At 44.0% G+C, this 22978-nt stretch overlaps 1 long non-coding RNA gene across 1 annotated transcript in view; it reads left to right on the forward strand.

Annotated features, from left to right (window-relative positions):
- LOC120398586 overlaps positions 1-22557 on the forward strand; it is a 39206-nt gene extending 16649 nt beyond the window's left edge. Inside the window, exons 2-3 of the long non-coding RNA XR_005594560.1 lie at positions 4558-4721; positions 21069-22557. This is a non-coding gene — a long non-coding RNA (uncharacterized LOC120398586). The remainder of the gene's footprint in view (positions 1-4557; positions 4722-21068) is intronic.
- Positions 22558-22978: the final 421 nt, after the last annotated feature.

Genomic DNA, 22978 nt, shown 5'->3' on the forward strand with positions numbered 1-22978 from the left:
ACCCACAAGTATTCCTGCACCTCTCACTGTCTCTCTTGGGTCTTGAGTACCTGCAGCAGCAGGGCCTGAAGTTGCCCTTGCTGCTTTTCAGCCCCTTTTTGCAGGGGCACCGACTCAGGAATCCTGTCTGAGAGGATATATAAGCCCTCAGCAAAACATGCTTCTGCATATTGTCGCTCCATTGTCTCTCCACGCACACTGTCTCTCAAATAGTTTTTCCAATTCCCCTTGTATCAGGGCAGCAGTCAAACAGTCTCTGAGTCCCTCACTCAGTCCCCTTCCCTCTGGGGGGTGAGCGAATGCCCGCGTTCTCCACCATGTGTGACGGAGTTTGACTCAGCACTGTGGCACTGCCTGCTGGCTGTCTGGGGAATTATCACTGTGCCCTCTTCTGGTGGTGTCTCACCCGTCCTGGACCCACATCGTATCCACAGCGTCCTCTTCAGTGGCAATGCCCTCTGCCCTACCGTCTGACCACTTCCTTTAGTGGCAAACTGCAGTCCCTTCCTTCAGTGGCTCCAACACCCTCCTTGCCCTTGTGTCAGGGTCTCAGTCTGCAGATCCCTGCAGCCTGCCAGGAACTTCTTTTAGCTCCCTGGGTCTCTGCCTGCAGCACTGCTCTGCCCAGGGTGCTTGTTTCCCTCCAACCTGCAAGACAGCCAGTCCTACTCCCTTCTCAAGGAGTGACTGCCCCTGCTCTGTTCTGCAGCCCTTCTTATCTAGGCCATCCCGGCCCTGACTGGCTGCTCCTATAAGCCCTTCTGTGTTTGGCTGCCTCCTGTGCAGCCTCCCTAGGGCTGCTTTTAATCCCTTTTCTGCCAGTGTGGGGCAGACGCCCCATCACAGCAGGGTAAGGTTACATTTGTTAAGGCCAGAGAAAACCATATTGCAGTAATCGAGACAACGAGGTCCTGGGTGAGAGTTTTAGCCATGTGGATGAATAGGAAAGTCCATACCTTAGAGGTGTTATACAGAAAGAATCGGCAAGATTTAGTCCATGGCTACACTAGCGAGCTTACAGCGGCACAGCTGTACCGATGCAGCTGCCCCACTGTAAGATCGCTAGTGTAGCCGCTTTGTGCCAACAGGAGAGAGCTCTCCAGTTTACATAATTGAACCACCTCAAATGAGCGGCACTGTCCCCACTGGTGCATCTGTCAGTGTAACTTATGTCATTCAGAGGGGTGTTTTTTCACACCCTGGAGCAACACAAGTTATATTGACAAAAGTGCTAGTGTAGACATAGCTGAAGACATAGCCTGGATAGGAGGACCAAGAGAAGGTCTGAGTCAATGATGACACTCAAGTTATGGTCCTGAGAGACAAGCAGGATGATTGTGTTGTCCACAGTGATTGAGAGAGGAGGTGGCAATGGCAAGGGAATTGTTAACTTTTAGTCATGTGGAGCTTTAGCTGACAGTTAGACACCCATGAGGAGATGTCAGACAGACAGGTGAATATGTTAGTTTTGACAGAAGGAGACATCTGAAGTAGAGCGGTAGATTTGTCAATAGGAACACAAAGTGATGTGGTACATTATAGTACCAAGAAAACAATGTCTGTCACTGAGTAGCTATCAATCTATGAATTTTATCCTGGATTCATCACTGTGGTAGCTGAAAGCTATTCAGGAACACAGAATTAAAGAAAGAGATAGCACCCGGACAAAGTAACACCTTTTCGAGAAACAAGAACAGTATTTTGTAAGACCCACAAGTAATATTTAATAATAATAAGTAATAAATAGCCTGTATGCTCCTAGAACAGACTGTAAGCTTCTTGGGTCCGAGAATATGTCTCTTTGTGCAATACAGTGCTGAGCACATTGTGCACTGTAATCAGGGCCGCCCCTTTGTGCACTGTAATCAGGGCCGCTCGTAGCCAGGGGAGTGGAGCAGGCTGGGGCCGGGTTGCTCTACTTACTGGTGAGTTCAGGCCTGACCGCTTCTGGAGTCCTCAGGAGAGTGGGGGCGGGAAGAGGCAGGGCTGGGGCGGGGAAGGGGCAGGGCGAAGCAGGGGTGGGGGCCCTGGGGAAGAGCCAGAGCAGGGGCTGGAGCTGCATGCAGCTGTGCAGGGCACCAGGAAATTTGGGGCACCAAATTTCCTGGTGCCCTATGCAGCTACGTACTTTGCATATGGGTAAGGACGGGCCTGACTGTAATGCACAAAGAACACTCAATAAATAAGTAGCAATAGTAATAACACGATAGACCTCATGTAAATGGCAAATGGACCCTACTAGGAAGAACCGTAGCCCCCGGTGTCAGGGTGTCTATGAGTACTTGCCTCATTAGACACATGAGAGTATGTCGGAAAGAGACAATTCTAGGACTCTGAACAGGTCCTGCCAAATGGTAATGCCGGGTATTGGGGATGTACCCTCCAGTTTGTGATTCCAAGTTTTTCTCTGACAAGTAAAGGTTAAAATGCATGTGCTTGGAATCCCCGATAGAATAAATTGAGTTAGAAAAAGAACAACTGAGCCATGTGAAGAGATAAGTGCTATGAAACCACATACATAAAAAAAAAATGTAAACAAGACACAAAGCTAAATTGACCTCCCTCCTATAATTTGTAAACCCACATATGCACTGGTGAAGGGGGACCAAAATTACCCCTAAATGACTCTTATAAGTAACCACTTGTTTACAGAAGTGCCTAACACTTTTCTAAGGTGGTTGTGCTCACAGCCATCACATCTTAATGTGACTGAGCTGCTCCTTTCTGTTGTGGTGACTTTTACATGTGAAATGTTTTGGATCGTGCACCTGACCCTCCAACACCACAGATGTTTGACATATAGCTTCTAAGGTATGACTTGGCAACACTTCAAGGGTTTTATACAGTAGGTGTTGAGCATGTAATTGTAACCCACTTTTCAGTGTGTGTTACATGTGTGCCCTCAGTGGCTGGTCATAGAGGATGTGAGTCTACTACAGCTAGCAAGTGGAGGAGCTATTTCAATAGCTTTTGAGGTTAAACACTCATCAGTGGCAGATTTAGAGTTAGGGGGGCCCTGTGCACAGCTTCATTTTCGGGGGCCCCCCTCGGAACCCAACCAAGAAAAAGAACATTCTCTCTAATCCCCCCCCCATTTTTCATTCTTTTTTATCTTCCTCCTCCTCCTGTATTATAAGTAATGGGAAGTAAATGAAAATATAGTGAGGTACGTTGATTGGGGCAGGGGGTTGGGGTGCAGGAGGGAGTGTGCAGGGCTGGCTCTGGGAGGAAGTTTGGGTGCTGGGTGTGGACTCTGGCCTGGGGCAGGGGATTGGGGTGTGTGATGTGGGTGAGGGGTGCAGGCTCTGGGCTGGGGCAGGGGGTTGGGGTGTTGGAGGGGGGCAGGGTGGCGGCGCTTACCTCAGGCAGTCTCGTTCCCAAAGTGATGGGCACACACACCCCTCCAGTAGCCAGGAGCGGCGCCAGGGTTTTTGGCACCCTAGGCGGGGGTCCTTCCGCGCTCCCGGTCATTGGCAGCAATTCTGCGGTGAGGGGGGTCCTTCTGCACTCCCGGTCTTCGGGGCACTTCAGCAGCGGATCCCGGAGCGAGTGAAGGACCCGCCACTGAATTGCCGCCGAAGACCCGGAGCATGGAAGGACCCCCCGCCGCCGAATTGCTGCCCCCCCAAATCCTGGTGTCCTAGGCGACCGCCTAGGTCGCCTAAATGGAAGCGCCAGCCCTGCCAGTAGCAGCTCCTAGGCGGGGGTTAGGGGGTCTCAGGCACTGCCCCCACAGCTCCCATTGGCTGCAGTTCCTGGCCAATGGTAGCTGCGGAGTCGGTGCTTGGGGCGGGGGCAGCGTGCGGAGACACCCCCCCCTCGGGGCCGCTAGGACATGCCAGCCGCTTCCAGGAGTGAAGCAGCATGGAGGGAGGGAGGCAGAGTGGGCAGGGAGCTACCTTATCCCTGCTGCTGGCATGTCTCTGTGCGCCCCTTGGGAGGAGAGGGGGACAGCAGGTCTCCATGCACTGCCTGGGGTGGGATCAGTGCACGGAGCCACCTCCCACCTGCCAGGGGCACGCAGAGACATGCCAGCAGCCGACTGCTGAGCCCTGCTGCACCACTGGCTTGGACTTGGGGGCAGGTTGTCAGATATTTGTCCTCCATTTTGCCACCCACCCCCATTGTTGGGGGCCCTGTGCCACTATACAGTTTGTTTCATGGTAAATCTGCTCCTGACACTCATACTTTTAGCACCGGAGTTCCAGGTTCAATCCTTGATGGTGAGCATTATATGATATTTCCTGTATAGTTTCTCCCCAGGCAAGAAAGCCTAAAGAGTATCTATACGTTATTGTAAATAAACACCAAGAGATATTTGTCTGAAAATACTTCCCTAAAATTACAGGTTTTTCAGTCCATTTCACTGTCCTTGAAGCTCTGGGATGGGCCATGTCCGAGACAGGATACTGGACTAGTTGTACATTGGTCTGACCCAATATGGCCATTCTTATGTTTTTACATAGATGCACATATGTCAACAGAAATACATACGCAGATAGAATCACAGCGCTCTGAAGCCCCCAATTAACTAGTCTGCACTTTCTGTTCCCATAGAGAGCACTGCTGGACAGAACCCCCGTGAGCACAGGATGGCATTTTGGCATTTATTGCATCAACAAGTACAGTAGATGGGATTGATCTAGCTCTCAGTAAAGCCAGTGAGAATTTTGCCACAATTTGATGGGGAGCAGCGTGGGGTCTTGTGTCTACAGAGCAACGTAAGTGTCCTAATGTGTTTAAAGTGTTTATAAAATTACTTATTAGACACATTTTTGAGTGCAGCCCATTAGCCTTCCACATGTGCTCTGGGCAGGCTGGCTGCTTGTAAATGTTAAATCAGCACAAATATCTCAGCCTCCTTGAAGAATGTTAGCCTGGAGTCTTACACTGTGATTAGTGTAATGAAGTGAAAGGAAATATTGACATTTTATATATCTGTATCTTGATAATGCTATATGAAAAGTGATATCTGCAATGCTAATGGACATGTAATTGATGTAAGTACAATGCCTACAAGCCACTGGGAAGGCTGGGGGTGAGCTGGAAAAATAGATAAGATTACAAGGTATTGTGATTGCATTAATTCTAAACAGAGTTATGCTGCCAAACCGTAATAAGCCACTGATTGTTTTAACTCCTGAAATAGGCACCACAAATATTTATTGTTTTGGAATTGAGGGCCTGATCCTGTGATATGTTAAGTACTAGTTCGGAGGTGCTGAGCACCCTTACCTTCCCGTGAAGTCCCTGGGAGCTCAGCGCCTCACGTGATCATGCACACTCCTGAATAAATCAATACCTCTTTTTTATTATTCTGTTTCTTCTCAGGCAGCATAATGCTAATGGCAAGAGTACTGAATTTTATTACTGATGGAGTGATAGGGCAGAGAGGAAGCTAAATCACAACATGTGTCTATGGTTCTGATGTCTATGGTTCTGAGATGTTCAAAATGCAAACACCAGAGCTCTCTCCTGGCATGACTCATAGGCAAATGCTGCATGAAATTCACAAGTGTTTGTCGAAATTTCCCCTGGACGTTTTCATCATTATGTTTCACCCAATCTCTCCACCCCTCTCCTCAAATTGTGCTAGAATCACAATGGGTCTGATCCAAACCCCAGTGAAATCAATGGAAAGATTCCCAGGGTAACATGTTCAAAAGTGACCTCAACTGAGTTCACGGAGAGTTTGGGGTGTGGTAATGCAGGAGGTGGCCCCCTTCCCAGACTGCTGTGCCCCTTTCAGCAGTCTGGTTTCTCTTGTGTACCCCCAAGTTTCACCTCACTTCAAAACTACTTGCTTACAAAATCAGACATAAAAACACGCAAGTGCCACAGCGCACTATTACTGAAAATGGCTTCCTTTCATTTTTATCATGACAATTACCACCATGTAATTATAAAATAAATCAATTGGAATATAAATATTGTACTTACATTTCAGTGCACAGTATGTAGAGCAGTATAAACACATCATAGACTTATGAAATTGTAGTTTGAGGGATAGCTCAGTGGTTTGAGCATTGGCCTGCTAAACCCAGAGTTGTGAGTTTAATCCTTGAGGAGGCCACTTAGGGATCTGGGGCAAAAATTGGTCCTGCTAGTGAAGGCAGGGGGCTGGACTCAATGACCTTTCAAGGTCCCTTCCAGTTTTAGGAGATTAGTATATCTCCTTTATTACCGACTTTGCTAGTGCTTTTTCTATAGCCTGTTGTAAAACTAGGCAAATATCTAGATGAGTTGATGTACCTGCTGGAAGACCTCTGTGTACCCCCAGGGGTACGTGTACCCCTGGTTGAGAACCACTGTCCTAGAGCATATATGTAAACCTGGAAAATCGAGGGCCCTCCATCTTTCAAAGTCCTTACTTAGGCACAGCTCCCTGATTAAGAAGTGAAAGTGAAAGCACTGGGCTTTTTTCTCCCCTTCATATTATTTCTCTCCATGGGCAGGTTTCCAAGACTATTAACAAGAGGCTTAAAAGTGACACCAGGCCTCAGTCTGTGGCAAATTTGGTCTATCTCTAGCATTTGGAAAATACTATATATTAGACATCTCCCAATGTCTGGGGCAGAGACACAAGAACCACAGAAGGGGAGTTGGCTCTGCCCCCTTTCCAAGAGGAGCGCTCTTCCTCCACTTCCTGGAGCTGCAAGGACACTGCGTGAAACCCTGGCCTATTGAAATCAATGGCAAAGCTCCCATTGACTTCAGTGGGGCCAGGATTTCACCCACTGTGTCTGTCTCCACGTGACCTTGCTGGGGTGGTGCCCCTCTGCATTGCCTCCAGTCTGGGGCTGTAACTCCAATGCTTGCCTGTTATTTTGAGCCCACCTTTATTTACCTAAATATTGAGTCCACAATACATACCACATGGTGTCCTTGGCTATTGTGCATAATTGTAAATAATACACACTATCACTTACAACGCAAGATGCATATAATTAGGGCCCAGGCCCCAAGTAAAATTCACTTGATTACATCAGGAGTTTTGCTTGTGGAAAGACTTCAGAACTGGGCCTGTGATTTGAAAAATTGGTATGTGCTTAGTTAGTACCAATCCTTCATTGATTACTCACCTGTGACTCAATGAGTGTCCAGTGAATGAAAGGTCAGAACAATAATAGTTTTCTAGTTTATTACTTCCACTATATTTCAGTGCTCCCCATTTAAACAGAGAGAATTGTCATTCTTATGCTGAATAACCAAAGTCCTTCAATCCAAGGTTGTTTGTCCCCAGAGGGATTCAGATAACTTTCTTAAACAATGGCAAAGATCCAGGGCATATTTTTGGATCACAGTGTAGTTCCAGAATAATCAACGTTAAGTTGTTTAAGAAGGCTGTGTACATTAATATGTCCATAAATAATCATAATGACTAAAACAGCACATGCAGAAATTCATTACATAACCGATACACTGGGGTATTATTTTATTATTTGGTGCAGGCTTGTTTTGCAGCATGAAATCCCACATATGGATGTGAAATTACAAACTGCTACCACTTCCCTCCCTGTAAACAGCACACATTTAAATAAATAAATAAACACACACCTATATGGTTTATTATAATAAAGTAACTTGAGGCCCAGCGTTCAATAAGGAGAATTTATAAACATATCATTTCAGATCTTGGAAGGATTTCAACATAATTTGCTTGTGGTGTGGTAAGTGAGGTGAAATCCATCGACAATCCCTGTGGAGTAATCAATATATGGAAATGTGTATTTCTATTTTCTATGAATTTATCGTATCGCAAAAAATGCTCTAGACCATCCAAATCAAATATGCCTGACTCTTGGGCCAGGAAGAAATTATTTATGCTCCTTATCTTTAAAATAATAAAGGCAATGTTCAAGATACGTGTTTCAAAGCTATACAAACAGAATTTCCTCACAAAACGAGGCCCAGGTCCTGTGACTCCTCCCTCACATGACTTGAATAGTGCAACTCAAGTGAACAAGGACTACTGATATCATTAACAGTTTGCAGGATCAGGACCCAAGGTTCCAACCTTCAGTAATATTTTTGACTATGCGTTGGTTTGAGTTGACAGTGTAAATAAATTTTAATAATTGCGACTTCATTTTATGTCCATTTGTAAATGAACATAGATTTTTCAATTTATCTAAGTAATTAACCTTTATTAGAACTGCTTGCTGTAATGCAAGGACAATTTTATACACAAATATGTGTCAATGATTTTTCAGAGGTCTTTCTGGCTTGCTAACGTCACAAATTTTACACTTGGAAAAAAATCAGTATTTTCCCAGGAGGATAGGAACTGAAGATCACATTTCCAAAGGTGGCCTCTAATTCTGAGCGCTTCATTATTGGGGATCCAATTTGAAACACTCAGAGATGGGGCCTGAGCATCCTCATCTCCAATAGAAAATCAGGCATTAGATTTCTGAAGTTCAGCACCCAAAAGAGAGGTACCCAAAATTAGAGATCACCTTTAAAAATGTAGGCCTCACTGTCATTAAGATAGCTGTTAGGCAACTTGTGTGAAAACCAGTTTGTCCTCCGCTCAGTTCCTCATGGCCAGGTGTCCTCATAACAAAATTCACCACCACAATGATCAGTAACTGATAGTCATGTAGGCTTGCATGGCACCAGGGCTGGCTCCAGGTTTTTTGCCGCTCCAAGCGGTGAAGCGGAAAAAAAAAAGAAACAAGATAAAGCTGGTCGGTGGCACTTCGGCGGCATCTCAGTAGCGCCGCTTCATTCTTCTGCGGCAATTCGGCGGTGGGTCCTTCACTCCCTCTCTTCCTCTTTGGTGGCACTTCGGTGGCAGCTCAAAGAGGAAGAGAGGGACTGAGGGACCTGCCGCCAAATTGCCGCCGAAGACCTGGACATGCCGCCCCTTTCCATTGGCCGCCCCAAACACCTGCTTCCTTCGCTGGTGCCTGGAGCCGGCCCTGCATGGCACAATGTACCAAGTATTCATCAAAGGCTAAGGCAGCTCAAGCAATTGCCTTACTAGAGTTGGCTAGAGAACCACAGTTTAATTTCATAACAACTTTTGAGGTTTCAAAAATTATTTTTCATCTGCACTGGAACCAAAACAAAACCTTTCAAACATTTTCACAAAATGGAATTGGGTTGATAATTCCATTTTCAGATCCAAAAGGTTGGGTTTTCCATTTGAGTGTCTTTCTCTCTCGTGACTGGACAGTCCACACTGGACTTCAGAAACCTTGCTATCGAAAACTTCACTGAAGTCAATACATCTCTGCAAAACAGTTCAGCTTTGAAGAAACAGTATATTTTGATGAAAAAACATTTTGCTGACAACACCCTGACCAGCTCTACTCCTTACACGTTAAGATCCTTTTCAACACTGATAGAGAGTCCCTGAGAAAAATCATGAGACCACATGGTCTCAAATGTCAACAACAGATAGATGACACCTGGCTCTTTATCTCATTCACTTCTTGGTAGCCATATAACCCAATTACTTCAGTGGCTGGGCAATATTTGTGAGTGCTGGAGAAGTGCTTCGATAATAGGTGCCTGGTAAGAACATAGATAGACAGCAATTTTCAAAATTAATTAATATACCTATTGGTTTCCTTTTGTAGAATAGTAAGGAAATATTTTTGGTTAGTTCTAGGGCTGTCGATTAATCACAGTTAACTCACATGATTAACTCAAAAAAATTAATTGTGATTAAATAATTAATTACGATTAATCACACTATTAAAAATAGAATACCAATTGAAATGTATTAAATATTTTTGGATATTTTTCTACATTTTCAAATATATTGAGTTCTGTTACATCATAGATTACAAAGTGGACAGTGCTCACTTTATATTATTATTTTAATTATAAATATTTGCATGGTAAAATAATAAAAGAAATAGTATTTTTCAATTCACCTCATACAATTACTGTAGTGTAGTCTCTTTATTGTGAAAATGTAACTTAAAAATGTCGATTTTTTTTTTTTTGGCTACATAATGTGGGGGAGGGATAGCTCAGTGGTTTGAGTATTGGCCAGCTAAGTCCAGGGTTGTGAGTTTAATCCTTGAGGAGTCCATTTAGGGATCTGGGGCAAAAACTGGGGACTGGTCCTGTAAAGGGGGAGGGATAACTCAGTGGTTCAAGCATTGGCATTGCAAGCCCAATTCTTGATGGGGCCACTTAGGGATCTGGGGCAAAACCAGTACTTAGTCCTGCTAGTGAAGGCAGGGGGCTGGACTCAATGACCTGTCAGGGTCCCTTCCAGTTCATACTACATTTTCAAATATATTGATTTCAATTACAACACAGAATACAAAGTACACAGTGCTCACTTTATATTTACTTTTATTACAAATATTTGTACTGTAAAAAACAAATAGTATTTTTCAATTCACCTAATACAAGTACTGTAGTGCAATTTTTTTATCATGAAAGTTGAACTTACAAATATAGAATTATATATTCAAATAATTGAATAACTGCATTCAAAAATAAAACAATGTAAAACTTTAGAGCCTAGAAGTCCACTCAATCTTACTTCAGTCAATCGCTCAGACAAATAAGTTTGGTTACAATTTGCAGGACAGAAGGCTGCCTGCTTACTTGTTTGCAATGTCACCTGAAAGTGAGAACAGGCATTTGCATGGCACTGTTGTAGCCAGCGCCACAAGATATTTACAGATGCCTTAAAGATTCATATGTCCCTTCATGCTTCACCCACCATTCCAGAGGACATGCGTCCATGCTGATGATGGGTTCTGCTCGATAACGATCCAGTGCAGAGCAGACCCATGCACGTTCGTTTTCATCATCTGAGTCAGATGCCACCAGCAGAAGGTTGATTTTCTTTTTTTGGTGGTTTGGGTTCAGTAGTTTCTGCATCTGAGAACTGATCATTCACATTCCCATGAAACTAGTGCTTTCTTGTGTCTCCCAGGAAACATACAATGCCAGAGCAAGAAATGCCTCTGTGTAAAGGTAGTTAGCTCGGAACCAGTCAAGTCAGGAACATAAATGGTATTCTATTATTGTTTAACAGCATAATTAATCATGTGATTAATTGTGATTAAAAATTAATTGCAATTAATCACACAATTAATTGTGATTAAAACATTAATCACTTGACAGCCCTAGTTGATTCATAATAAGGAGAATCTCTGGGCATTTGGGGTCCACAAAATCTCTAGAACAGGGATTCTCAAACTGCAGGTCGTGACTCTTCAGGGGGTCATGAGGTGGTTACGTGATGGTCATGAGATGTTGGTCCCGAGTCTGTCCATGTGCAGGGGCTGATGGCCGTGAGCCCCACCTAGGGTTACGAGCTTTGAAATGCAAAAAATACGACATCCCCCCCACCCAAGGCAAACCTGCCACAGTCGCAACCCCAACCCCTAGCCACAAGGCAACTCTGCAACCCCCCCCTCAACAGCCATTTATAGTATCTAGAGAGAGAACACATATAGATAAAACTGATAACATTGCATGTCGCCTCACTCTTGCATGACTCAACACCCCTCTCACACACATGCATGGTGCACTTACATGTTTTTTTTTTTTTTTTTTGACAGAACATGAACATTTTATTGCCATTAAGACAGTTCCACTGGGAGCTTGTGCATGACAAGGCTGGATGACAGAGGGAACCACATTCACCTGTGTGGCTGGCCAGGCCAGAGAGCTGGAACAGAGCTGCCTTTGATAGGCACGGCATCACCTATCTAATTGCCTAGACAGCCAGGGCAGCTGGCTGCTGGGGGGCTCTTCTTTTTTCAGGCAATTCTGGAACATCAAAGATAGCGTTTGTTTCATGTTTTTGTTGAACCAAAAACTTGAAATTTTTTTTTTTTGGTGTAACTGAAACCCATATCCATATCCCCTGCAACTCCAGTTTCAGTTTCAAAGATGCCACAAGAACTGGTGGAAGAACCTGTTTTTCCCCCCCGTCCTCACGGCGCGGGATCGACGTCCGCAGCTCCCCATGTCGACTCCGCTACCGCCACTCGCTCCGGTGGAGTTCTGGAGTCTTACATGTTGATGGGCAGACAGCTGCTGTATTTTCAACAGTTTTGCTATCGCTTAAACCGCAGAAGCAGGAACACTGCAGCATCTTTAGCTGGACAAGAAACGTTTATCCAGTGTATTGTGATAATAATGCAAATCTTTAGACCCACATAAAAAACCCGGCAGATTCAATTATTTTTCTGGCAACTGGTAAATCCATAAAAAAACCAGGCAGGCCAGTCAAATATTGGCCGATGGTAACCCTAGCCCCGCTATGTGCATGGCTGACAGCCCCAAACTGTGCCATGCATGGGGCTGACAGTCGGAACCCCATTAAATTAAATTAAAATAATGTTCCCCTTTTAATTTCTAAGAGGGGTTTCACTCAGAGGCTTGCTGTGTGAAAGGGTCACTCATACAAAAAGTTTGAGACCCACTGTTCTAGAACATTTAGAGTTCTGGACAATGACTTTTTTTGTTGTTGTTTCACTAAACATTTTCCCTTTGATGTAGATAATTTTTCAAAAGATGACTAATTGGAAAAAAACAAAATGTTTTTCTCACTAAATGGAAGCCAGTGCTATGCAAACAACAAAGTTCCATATTTAAAAGTGATATTTGCCTGGCTCCTATGACTCCTGGGTTAATGAAAAAAGGAAAATAGTCAGAGGCCAAGAACTCATGTTTTGGCTGAGTCAGATGGAATTAGAACCGCAAGAGCTTTGAGTTCTGTTCTAGATCTAGAATCTCCAATTTGCAAATGGGTTCACTTCTAAAGCTGTCAATAAGAATTTCCCCATAGCTGACTGTATGAAGTAAAGGGATGGAAGAATTCCTCCCCAACCTGGCAGACAGGGTTGATAGCTTGATCTAGGCAACCAGAAAGCCTCGTGGCAGAAAAGAGCCACTTGAGATTCTTTCAGGAGACATGTAATTAGACCTAATTGGCAACAGACATAGGAAGTGCCAGACTGGATTGGACCAGGGAGGCTTGGCTCCAAGAAACCGAGAAGAGATAAAGTGAACTAGCATGTAGCAGTTTCAACTAATTGCTTCTCTGCCACATTCTGTAAGGTTGCATAGGGCTAGAACCCAGCCTTGCAGAGCATGGGACAACTGACATTCTCCCATTCCCACCAGATGGGCTTAGAGGGCAAGGCCAGGTGTCTGAGGCACAGGCTGGGGCAGAGGACGCGGTGGAGCTTGGCAACAGGCATGTGATCCCCCTTGGGGGTTGGGAACAGGGGCGGCTCTAGACACCAGCGCGCCAAGCAGGCGCCCAAGCGGGGGGGGGGGATGGCTCTTTTTGAGCCTGCAGCATGACGCCGCGGCAGGTCGCGCGTCCCGGCTCCGGTGGACCTGCCGCAGGCATGCCGGCAGGAGCTCAACCGAGCGGCGCTGGGGAGGGGCTGGGGGGGGGCGGCGCAGCGCTCCGCGCTGCTTGGGGCAGCCTGATTTCTAGAGCCGCCCCTGGTTGGGAATATAAACCTGCAGGAGGGAGGGAGCTTTCTGTACTTGTGGAAAAGCTCTGTCTTGGGCGTGACTTGTTCCGTGGTGTAAGTTCTCACTTTCATTTGACTTTGAAACCTAGGAAGCGCTAACATTCATTAATGGATGTTTGTGAAGCGCTTTCAGTGTGTAAGTTTCTAGTTAAAAATATGGCGTGATGGGAACCAGTTCTTTGTTTTGAGCTCTGGATGAAGCAGAGACTGAAACCTGGCTGCATGTGTAATTTGTGGCCCTGATCCTCTGAATTATTGTACGTGGCCAGCTCTGCATAGATCATCACTGACTTCAGCGGGGCTCTGTAAGGGTCTGTCCGCTTGGAGTGACTTAACAAATTGGGACGAATATCTTTCTGTTCCTGACTTGACTGGTTCTGAGGTAACTGCCTTTATACAGAGGCATTTCTTGCTCTGGCATTGTAGTATGTTTCCTGGGAGACACAAGAACGCACTGGCTTCATGGGAATGCAAATAATCTTTTGTAGGTGAGTTATGTGAAGGAACTTTCTCTAAATAGAAATGTAAAATGGCTAAACCTAAAATTAAGAAACAGCCGTTTAAATTATTATTGCTGTCTGTTTTCTGCCCAGTGCTCTTCAGGCAGGTCCCAGACTTTGAAACCTGCTGTCTTAATGTGCTTTTGATCCACCTACACAGCTCCTTACTGATTTCAACCACAGTCATGCGGATGGAGGACGTAATGGGCTGTGAGGTTAGACCACCTCAATAATATAGTCATTCTGAAAAATACAGATAACTAATAAAGATCAAAGAGTCTAAAGAAGTGACTACTCTGTTGGTCTTGATTAAACTAATCTAATTATCCTATCAATTTCAGTATCCAGGCACACTAGGTAAATGATCCATTTCCATGGAAATAAAAATGAGAAGAGGAAAAGCACGTGATAAAAATGGCTAACCTTGCAAGTGAGCACAGTGCTGGAGTCTCTGATAATAAATAGACCAATATCCTTCTGAAAAGAGTAGCTGGGCATGGCACACTTCTGTTAGAATAAAACTATGGATCATGTCACTCTTAAAATTCAAGGTGCTAAAATGACCCAATGTGCATGTTTAAAAACACTGCTCTGCCATAGGTTTGAGTGGTAGCCGTGTTAGTCTATATCAGCAAAAACAAGGAGGAGTCCTTTTGGCACCTTAGAAACCAACAAATTTATCTGGGCATAAGCTTTTGTGGGCTAGAACCACTTCAGCCGATGCATGGAGTGAAAAATACAGGAGCAGGTATAAATACTTTGCTTTACAAAGTGTGAGGTCAGTCTAATGAGATAAACCAATTAACAGCAAGATACCAAGGGAGGAAAAATAACTTTTGAAGTGGTAAGAGAGTGGCCAATTACAGACAGTTGACAAGAAGGTGTGAGTAACAGTAGGGAGAAATTAGTATTGGGGAAATTAAGTTTAGGTTTTGTAATGACCCAACCACTCCCAGTCTTTATTCAGGCCTAATCTGATGGTATCCAGTTTGCAAATTAATTCCAGTTCTGCAGCTTCACGTTGGAGTCTGTTTTTGAAGGTTTTTTGTTGAAGAATTGCCACTTTTAGATCTGTTATTGAGTGACCAGAGAGACTGAAGTGTTCTCCTACTGGTTTTTGAATGTTATGATTCCTGATGTCAGATTTGTGTCCATTTATTCTTTTGTGTAGAGACTGTCTGGTTTGGCCAATGTATATGGCAGAGGGGCATTGCTGGCAAAAGAATGGAAAGCAGACACTAATGGACTGTGACCATGGTTGAATTGAAGTTTCTGATCTTGCAACAGCTCACCACGTGCATAACTTTATAAATGCGAGGAGTTCCACAGACTTCAATGCAAAGTTAAGCCCATGTGGAAGTGTTTGAAACATCAGATCCTAACCTAGCTTTCAAATGTGAATTAATTTTGGAGGGAAAACGTAGAGCCGAGCAATAGTAGAATCAGGTAATTCAGAACATTTTTAGAACTCTTCTTAAGTGAGATACCCTGGCCTGAAATACGATTTTACTTTGGGGATGGAAGAAAGTCTCCATTTTCCACTCTCCTCTGGGATCTACTGATTGTCCTAGGCTTAAGATTTCTTATTTGTATTACAGTAGCACATAGATCCTAGTCTGGACTGAGGTCCCCAGTGTGCTGGATGCTGTACAAACATGGGCACTGTTCCTGCAATCTGATCTGTGTGGAGGGGCACCCACTGACTTCAGCCACTCATTGACTTCAGTGAGACTTCTGCATGCACATAAGGGACTGGCCAACAACAGCACATTGCAGAGTGAAGGACTAAAGCAGGGGTCAGCAACCTTTCAGAAGTGGTGTGCCGAGTCTTCATTTATTCACTCTGATTTAAGGTTTCGTGTGCCGGTAATACATTTTAATGTTTTTAGAAGGTCTCTTTCTATAAGTCTATAATATATAACTAAACTATGGTTGTATGTAAAGTAAATAAGGTTTTTAAAATGTTTAAGAAACTTCATTTAAAATTAAATTAAAATGCAGAGCCCCCGGACTGGTGGCCAGGACCCGGGCAGTGTGAGTGCCACTGAAAATCAGCTCACGTGCCATAGGTTGCCTACGCCTGGACTAAAGGAGATGAACCAGAGATTTTGATAGATCTCTAAACAGGTCACTAGCCTTTATCGGTGAGCATTTTACCAAGGGCATCACAGTAGAGGAGGCCATTCCATGTGTAAGGGCCTGCCGGGAAAAAAAGCATGAAGTGTGTGCTGGGAGGGGAGCTGAAGAGTCTTCAGCAACAAAGTCTTTTTTAGTGGAATAATCTGACAGCAATTCTTTGAGGATGGCTCATGGTGTAATATAATTGACTTTAAAAGTGCAGTGAGTTAGTTTGGCCTGTCCAAGAGAGAAAATGTGTCTCCTGTAGAGTACCTCCTGGCACACAAACACAAGGAGGACAATAAAAGATAGGATTGTTATAGAATTGCTGTCCTTCTGTTAGGGAAATGAGTGGTTGTTAAAATATTGGCAATCTTTCCTTGCCTGGGTTTTGAACTCCAGAATCTGCTTTTTAGTGCACTGTGCTCTCTTCCCATTGTGAGAGGCAGAGCAGGCACTTAAGTGTTTTTGGCTTTTGCACAAAGTGAGGAAAATTATCAAAAGTTAAAATCTTGAGACAGGGAGGAACAACGTCAGCAAAAAGTTTCCAAAGGTGATTTTAACAAGGTAAGATGGTTATAACTGTAAATGTGCACAGAAGAAAAATCTGCAGGGCAACTAAAAATGAACCCCGAGAGTGTGATTCCTCCCCACCCCAGGCAGAAGTATGGAATTGAAAAACACTGTCTGATTAATGACTAATGGAGTATTGGACTGAGGGGGAAGGAGGTTGGGATAGTTCTTAGTCCTGTCATGAGTGCAGGAGCTGGACTCGATGACCTCTTGAGGTCCCTTCCAGTCATACTATTCTATAATTCTATATTTCTGTTGTGGTGCTGGTAAACCAGGTGCCAGCTCTTGCCAAGGCTATAGGCATAAGCCCAACACTGACAAATTCATAGCTGGAAACCAGATCAGATCACCTGTATGTTAATATTATTCAGGATAGGTATCAGACTTGTAAAGCTGTGTTTAGTGTTTAGACTCTGTAAAATGCTCGTAAGTTGCTGCATGCATTAATCTTACCTGTAATGCTGGGGTTCTCAAACTGGGGGTTGTGAGGTTATTACATGGGGGGTCGTGAGCTGTCAGCTTCCACCCCAAACCCAGCTTTTCTTCCAGCATTTATAATGGTGTTAAATATATAAAAATGTGTTTCTAATTTATAAGGGGGGGTCGCACTCATAGGCTTGCTATGTGAAAGGGGTCACCAGTACAAAAGTTTGAGAACCAGTGCTGTAATGTCTGTATCCCATACTTTTAGGTGATGGGTAAATTTTGCTTTATAACTGTCAAAATGCCTGCTCTGAACTTGTGAACTTAGGCAGGAAGAATGATTCCCTCACCTATCAACAAGGAATATCAAGACTAAATGGGCCATTGTAGGACAAAAACTTTGTGGATTGCCTCATCCACCCGTGAAGAAGTTATGCAGGAATCCTCCTCCCACTAGTTTGAACTTTGGGGAACGGGCATATAAAGATGTGTAACTCACACACCTTCTGGGGTTCTGTCCCATCTAGTGGCACTGAGACCACTTAAAGAGAGAGCAATTAATGAATCTGCTCTACAGCCTTAGCTAACAGCCAGTTGGCTTTTAGCTCATGCGGTTGAGGCTCATGCACTAAGCTCCAGAGGTCCCATCCTGATGACTGGGGTCTGTCAGCATTATAGATGTTCACAAGAAGAAATGGGTCTCTCTTAGCTGTTTGAATTCTTACAGAAGCTGGAACTAAGAAATGAGAAGCAGTGATCCGCAGCATCAACTAGAGTTAGCCCTAAAAGACATTCAGTGCACAGATTACTACATCTCTGTCACCTTTTGGAATCATAAATTGTAACTTATTTGTGTATATATGTTGCCTTCTTTGGCCTGTAAATAACTCTCATTTCTTTTTCCTAATTAACAAACCCTTAGTTAGTTTATTATGTGATTGGCTACCAGCGTTGTCTTTGGTGTGAGATCTAAGTAGGGTGACCAGATGTCCCAATTTTATAGGGACAGTCCCGATTTTTGGGTCTTTTTCTTATATGGGCTCCTATTAACCCCCACCCCCGTCCCGATTTCCACACTTGCTGTCTGGTCACCCTAGATCTAAGGTACAAATTGATCTGGGGTAAGTGACTGGTCTCTTGGGTTGGAGACCAACCTGAATATTTTGTGATTTTTGGTGTAAGTGACCATTTATCACTATGTCCAGCTTGTTTGGGTGTCAGGATAGACTGGAGTGCCCCAGGGGACTGACTGTGACTCCATGGTAAGACTGTTACATTGATCCAGGAGTTCACATTTGTTACTGGGTTGGTGAAATCTAATTATAGAACATACCACCAGTTTGGGGGGTATCTGCTCTACTTTTTAACAGTCTGTCCTGAGGCTGGCACTAGTGGTCATGAACCACTCCAGACAGTGTGACACCGGTCTCTTTCTCACTTTGCTATTACTTTGAATGTTTATGTGCATGAGTTTTTGTTGGCGGGAATGTTTGTGGAATGGGTGTTTTTAGTGCTAAAGGCCTTATGCAGGCTCTCTGCACAATGGTGAATTTCTCCCTGTGCAGATAGCCATATTCACCTGCGAACAAGAGAACTTGCTGTTCAAAATTATTAATGAGTCTCCTGTTTATTGCAGGCAACCAATCAAACAGCAGAAACAATACCATGTTATTTAAGTAACTAGTCACATGCCACAAATAGCAAATATTCAAAGTGAATAGTTGGTGACTGTAGGTTGAAAATTGTTCATCAATATTGTTCAATGACTTATGATCAGGATCTATCAACGACTGACTGACAAATGAACTAAAGAGCTAAATTTGTCAGTTCCCAAAATATAACTCAGCTTCCTCTAGCACGTACACGCTTCTGTCAGTAAGGTAAATATCAACTGTGTAGATCTGACAGACTTGCTGTGGGACTTTGAGCAAATCACTTCGCCATTCTGTGCCTCAGTTTCCCTGTCTGTAAAACGAAGAGTACCCAGTGCTTTGAGATTCTCAGTTAGAGATGCATGATAATGGCAATGTATTATGTAGAATATATTCAGAATGATAAGACTGCTCTCAGTCTCTGTCCATGAACTCGGAGTTACTCCAGAGTCACGCTAGCGTGACTCGAGCCATGCATAGTATAATGGACCTGCTGGCTCATTACCTAAGCTAGAGAGAAAGGGTCGAGTTAGTGGAAGGTTCTTTGTTACCCTTTGTAACATCCAACCCATAGAGTGCTCCATAAGCTCCAAAGGACAAGAAAGGAAAGTGATATCTCTAGGTCAAAGGGGACTGGAGTCCACAGGGAGCCAAAAGCTGTCTGTGAGCAGGAACAGCAGTGGAGAGAAGGATGAGCCATGAGCAGCCTGAGACTGGCCCAGGTGCTGGCAAGAGGCCAGCAGTAGCATCATGGCAGAAAAGGAGGATAATGTGGAAGGGTATAAGACCAGTACCCTTGGTTAGTAACCGTTGCTTTATCTCTTGTTAAAACAATCCTTCCTTGGGTATTTGAATCTTTTATTTCTAGCAGCCCTAGTAAAGAAATCCTCACTCACTCAAAGTATGAGAGAGCCTGTTTGGGAACCTGCCCAGCACATGAAGAGCCTAGTGCTAGAAGTGCCTATAGTGTTTGCCTGGGAGTTTGTGTTACACCCAGTCTGCTACTAGACTTCAGGGGCCTGGTGTACTACAGCACTTACAGTGACTCCCTGCAGGGGGCATTACAATCTGAGCTAGGCTAGAGACAGAACTCTGGATCTGAGCAGTTCACAGAATTCGAAGGAAGTTTGAATCTGGCATCTAATTCTAATCACCATACATAAGAGAAATCCCTGTGAATCCAGATGAGAATGTACCACCCGCCTCGAACTCGAAAGAGAGGCAAACTTCATTTTGTGACTGGTGCACATGCAAAGCTTGCTTTGATTTAATTAGATCTACAACTAGGAACAAGGAATGCAGGCCATACCTACAGAATAGGAGCCCGTAGGCTGGAAAGCATTGACTCGGAAAAGGATTTAGGATCATAGCGGACAAGCAACTCCAAGCCAACTCCCAGTGAGATACTGTGGCAAAAAGAGTTAATGCCATTCTTGGATTTATAAACAGAGGGATGGTGAATAGGAGTAGGGAGGTGATTTTACCTATGCATGTGGCATTGGTGAGTATATTGCTAGATACTATAATATTGCATACAGTTCTGGTGTCTGCATTGTAAAAGGATGTTGAAAAATTGGAGAAGGTGAAGAAAAGAGCCACAAAAATGATGCAAGGGCTGGAGAAAAAATGCCTTGTGGTAAGACACTTCAATAAATCAAATCTGTTTAACTTATCAAAAAAAAAGAGTCAGAGATGACTTGACTACAGGGTATAAATATCATAACAACCAATGGCTGGAAGGTGAAGCCAGGCAAATTCAGATTAGAAATAAAGCACACATTTTTAGCTATGTGGGGTGATTAACCAGTGGAACAAACCAACAAGGGAAGAAATGGATTCCCCATCTCTTGATGTCTTGAAATTAAGACTGAACTTTAGTCAAACACAAATTATTGGGATCTATACAAGGGTAAATGGGTGAAATTCTGTGTCCGGGTTATACAGGAGGTCAGACTAGATGACCTAATGATCCCTTCTGGTCTTAAACTCTGTGAATCTGCAAATATTTTTGTAATCAATTTAGTCAAGCTGGTATAAATCCCTAATGCAGACATGAAATCCAAGAGATGTGCCTCTGATAAGACAACTGCATTCAAATCCATTCTTCTGACAATAGAAACCAGAGCCAAATAGAACACAGATTTTATGCTTACATACAGACAATCATATGTTACAAGATTTATAAATTACCTCACTGATACATTGTGAGGGATGGTGGTGAAATACCCCAGACTTGTCATCCTGGGAAAGTTCAACATGCATACTGACAAGTCTGTAGAAGCAAAAGCCATAAAACTCATCTCACTTGTCTCCTGGTACTTTCACAGGTCATCTCTGGTCCAGCCCACACAGCTGATCACATGCTGGACCTGATCTTCAGTCTAGATGTCAAGACTGAGGACATCACAACCCTGCCACCATGCTGGACAGCCCGTTACATCATTAAGGCAGTGGTCCAGCTCCTAGGGAACAAGAGTCGATCATGAAGATCATGGACTCCAACAATTCTAAAGCATCCTAAAGGAGACAACAGCACTCCACCCACAGGATGGAGTTGAAGACTTGAAGAACCATCATTGTACACTAGCCTTCGTTCATCGGCAAACTGGCCCCCAAATGGGCCCCTCCTCCCCATTGCCAAAACAGATCTCCTTGGTTTTCTGACACTCTCTACCAGATAGAGGAGGAGGATGGTGGAAAATAAAGGCTGATACAGACATAACAAATTCCTCAGTGCCTATGCTGAGGCTGAATCACAGGTCAAGAGACCCTTCCTATTAGCTTCCATTGAAGCTGCCCAGTCCTGCCCAAATGAGCTATCCAGGGTATTAAGCCACTTCTTCAATCCTGAGTGCTTACAATCTGCATCAAAACAAGAGCACTAAGTGCTGTGAAGATCTATCATCCCAGTTCTCTGGAGAGATCATGTACATATGGGAAGTCTTCTCCATTCCTCCTATACCTACCAACCAACAGCTCACTTACATTCCCAGAGTCCAATACTTTCACTCATCAAAGAAGTTCTGGACACCCTAAAGGAGTCTTGATCCAAGACCTGTGCATATAAACCGTGCCCTCCTGACTTGTGAAAGAGAGTTACGAACAACAGGTGCCACTCACGATCGAAGTAGCTGATGCCTGGTTCAGGGAAGGAATCTTCTCTTCTTCTTTCAAACATGCAATAGTCCAACACTGAAGAAACCCACTCTGTTCCAGCCAGCTATCAGCCAGTCAAACCTCTCATTCCTGACCAAGCTCACAGAGAAGCTACCCAAAGGCCAATTTCAAGCTCTTCTAATAGAAGATAATGTCCTAGAACTAGCACAATCTGGATTCAGGCCAGGATGTGGAACTGAAACAGCTTTAATGGCACTGATGAATGATCTTCTGCTATCAGTCGATAGAGGCAGAGGCTGCTCAAGACCATCTGATGCCTTAGGCAGAATGCCAGTGGGCCACCCGCCTCCCCTTAGAAGTTCCATAGCCATAGCTTTAATCTGAGAGATGAATTTACCATAAAATGCTGACAACATACGAAAGTACTCTCTGCTGGTGCTAAGATTTATACAAGTTGCATGAAGTTAATATCAAAATGTTTCCCCCATCCCTATATTATGCATTGCCATAAGTGCAGCAAATTGATGTTAATGGATGCCCTTGCGTACTTTAGAGTAATCAAATGCATTTTGACATAGGAGCATATAGTACTGAATGCTTTGCATTAGCCTTTGTCACAGCCAGCCAACAGCAGATATGATTGTACACATTCTGTGTCAAAGAGAGCAATATAATGCTACAAACAAACAAAAAAAAATGCCCATGGATGCGCCAGTAGTAAAATAAAAATCTTGAGTGATTGTATAATGAAGAACTAGTATTCTCTCTTTGACACTAGCTGATGTCCATGTGCACCTTGCGGACACTTATTAACAGTTTCTAATGCACGTTTATCTAGTTCTCTTTAGAGACTTGGGAGTGCTGGGTGAGAAGCTGCAGGGAAGCTTAGAAACCAAGGTATTGGGCCTGGTACAATAACCTGAACAGAAGAGAATAGGAATGCAGGCATAATGTCCTAAGAAACACTAAAGGAGCATGTGTAGCCAGGGGTTCGGGAATCATCCCTTAACCTGCGCCAGATCCACGGAGGATGTATATGAGGCTGCTACAGCCTCCCTTCCAGGGGACTCAGGTCCCGATCCACAAAAGCACTTAAGTGCCTAACCCCTAGATTTAGGCA

The sequence above is a fragment of the Mauremys reevesii genome, linkage group 2 (assembly GCF_016161935.1).
Source record: "Mauremys reevesii isolate NIE-2019 linkage group 2, ASM1616193v1, whole genome shotgun sequence".
NCBI classification, from domain to species: Eukaryota; Metazoa; Chordata; order Testudines; family Geoemydidae; genus Mauremys; species Mauremys reevesii.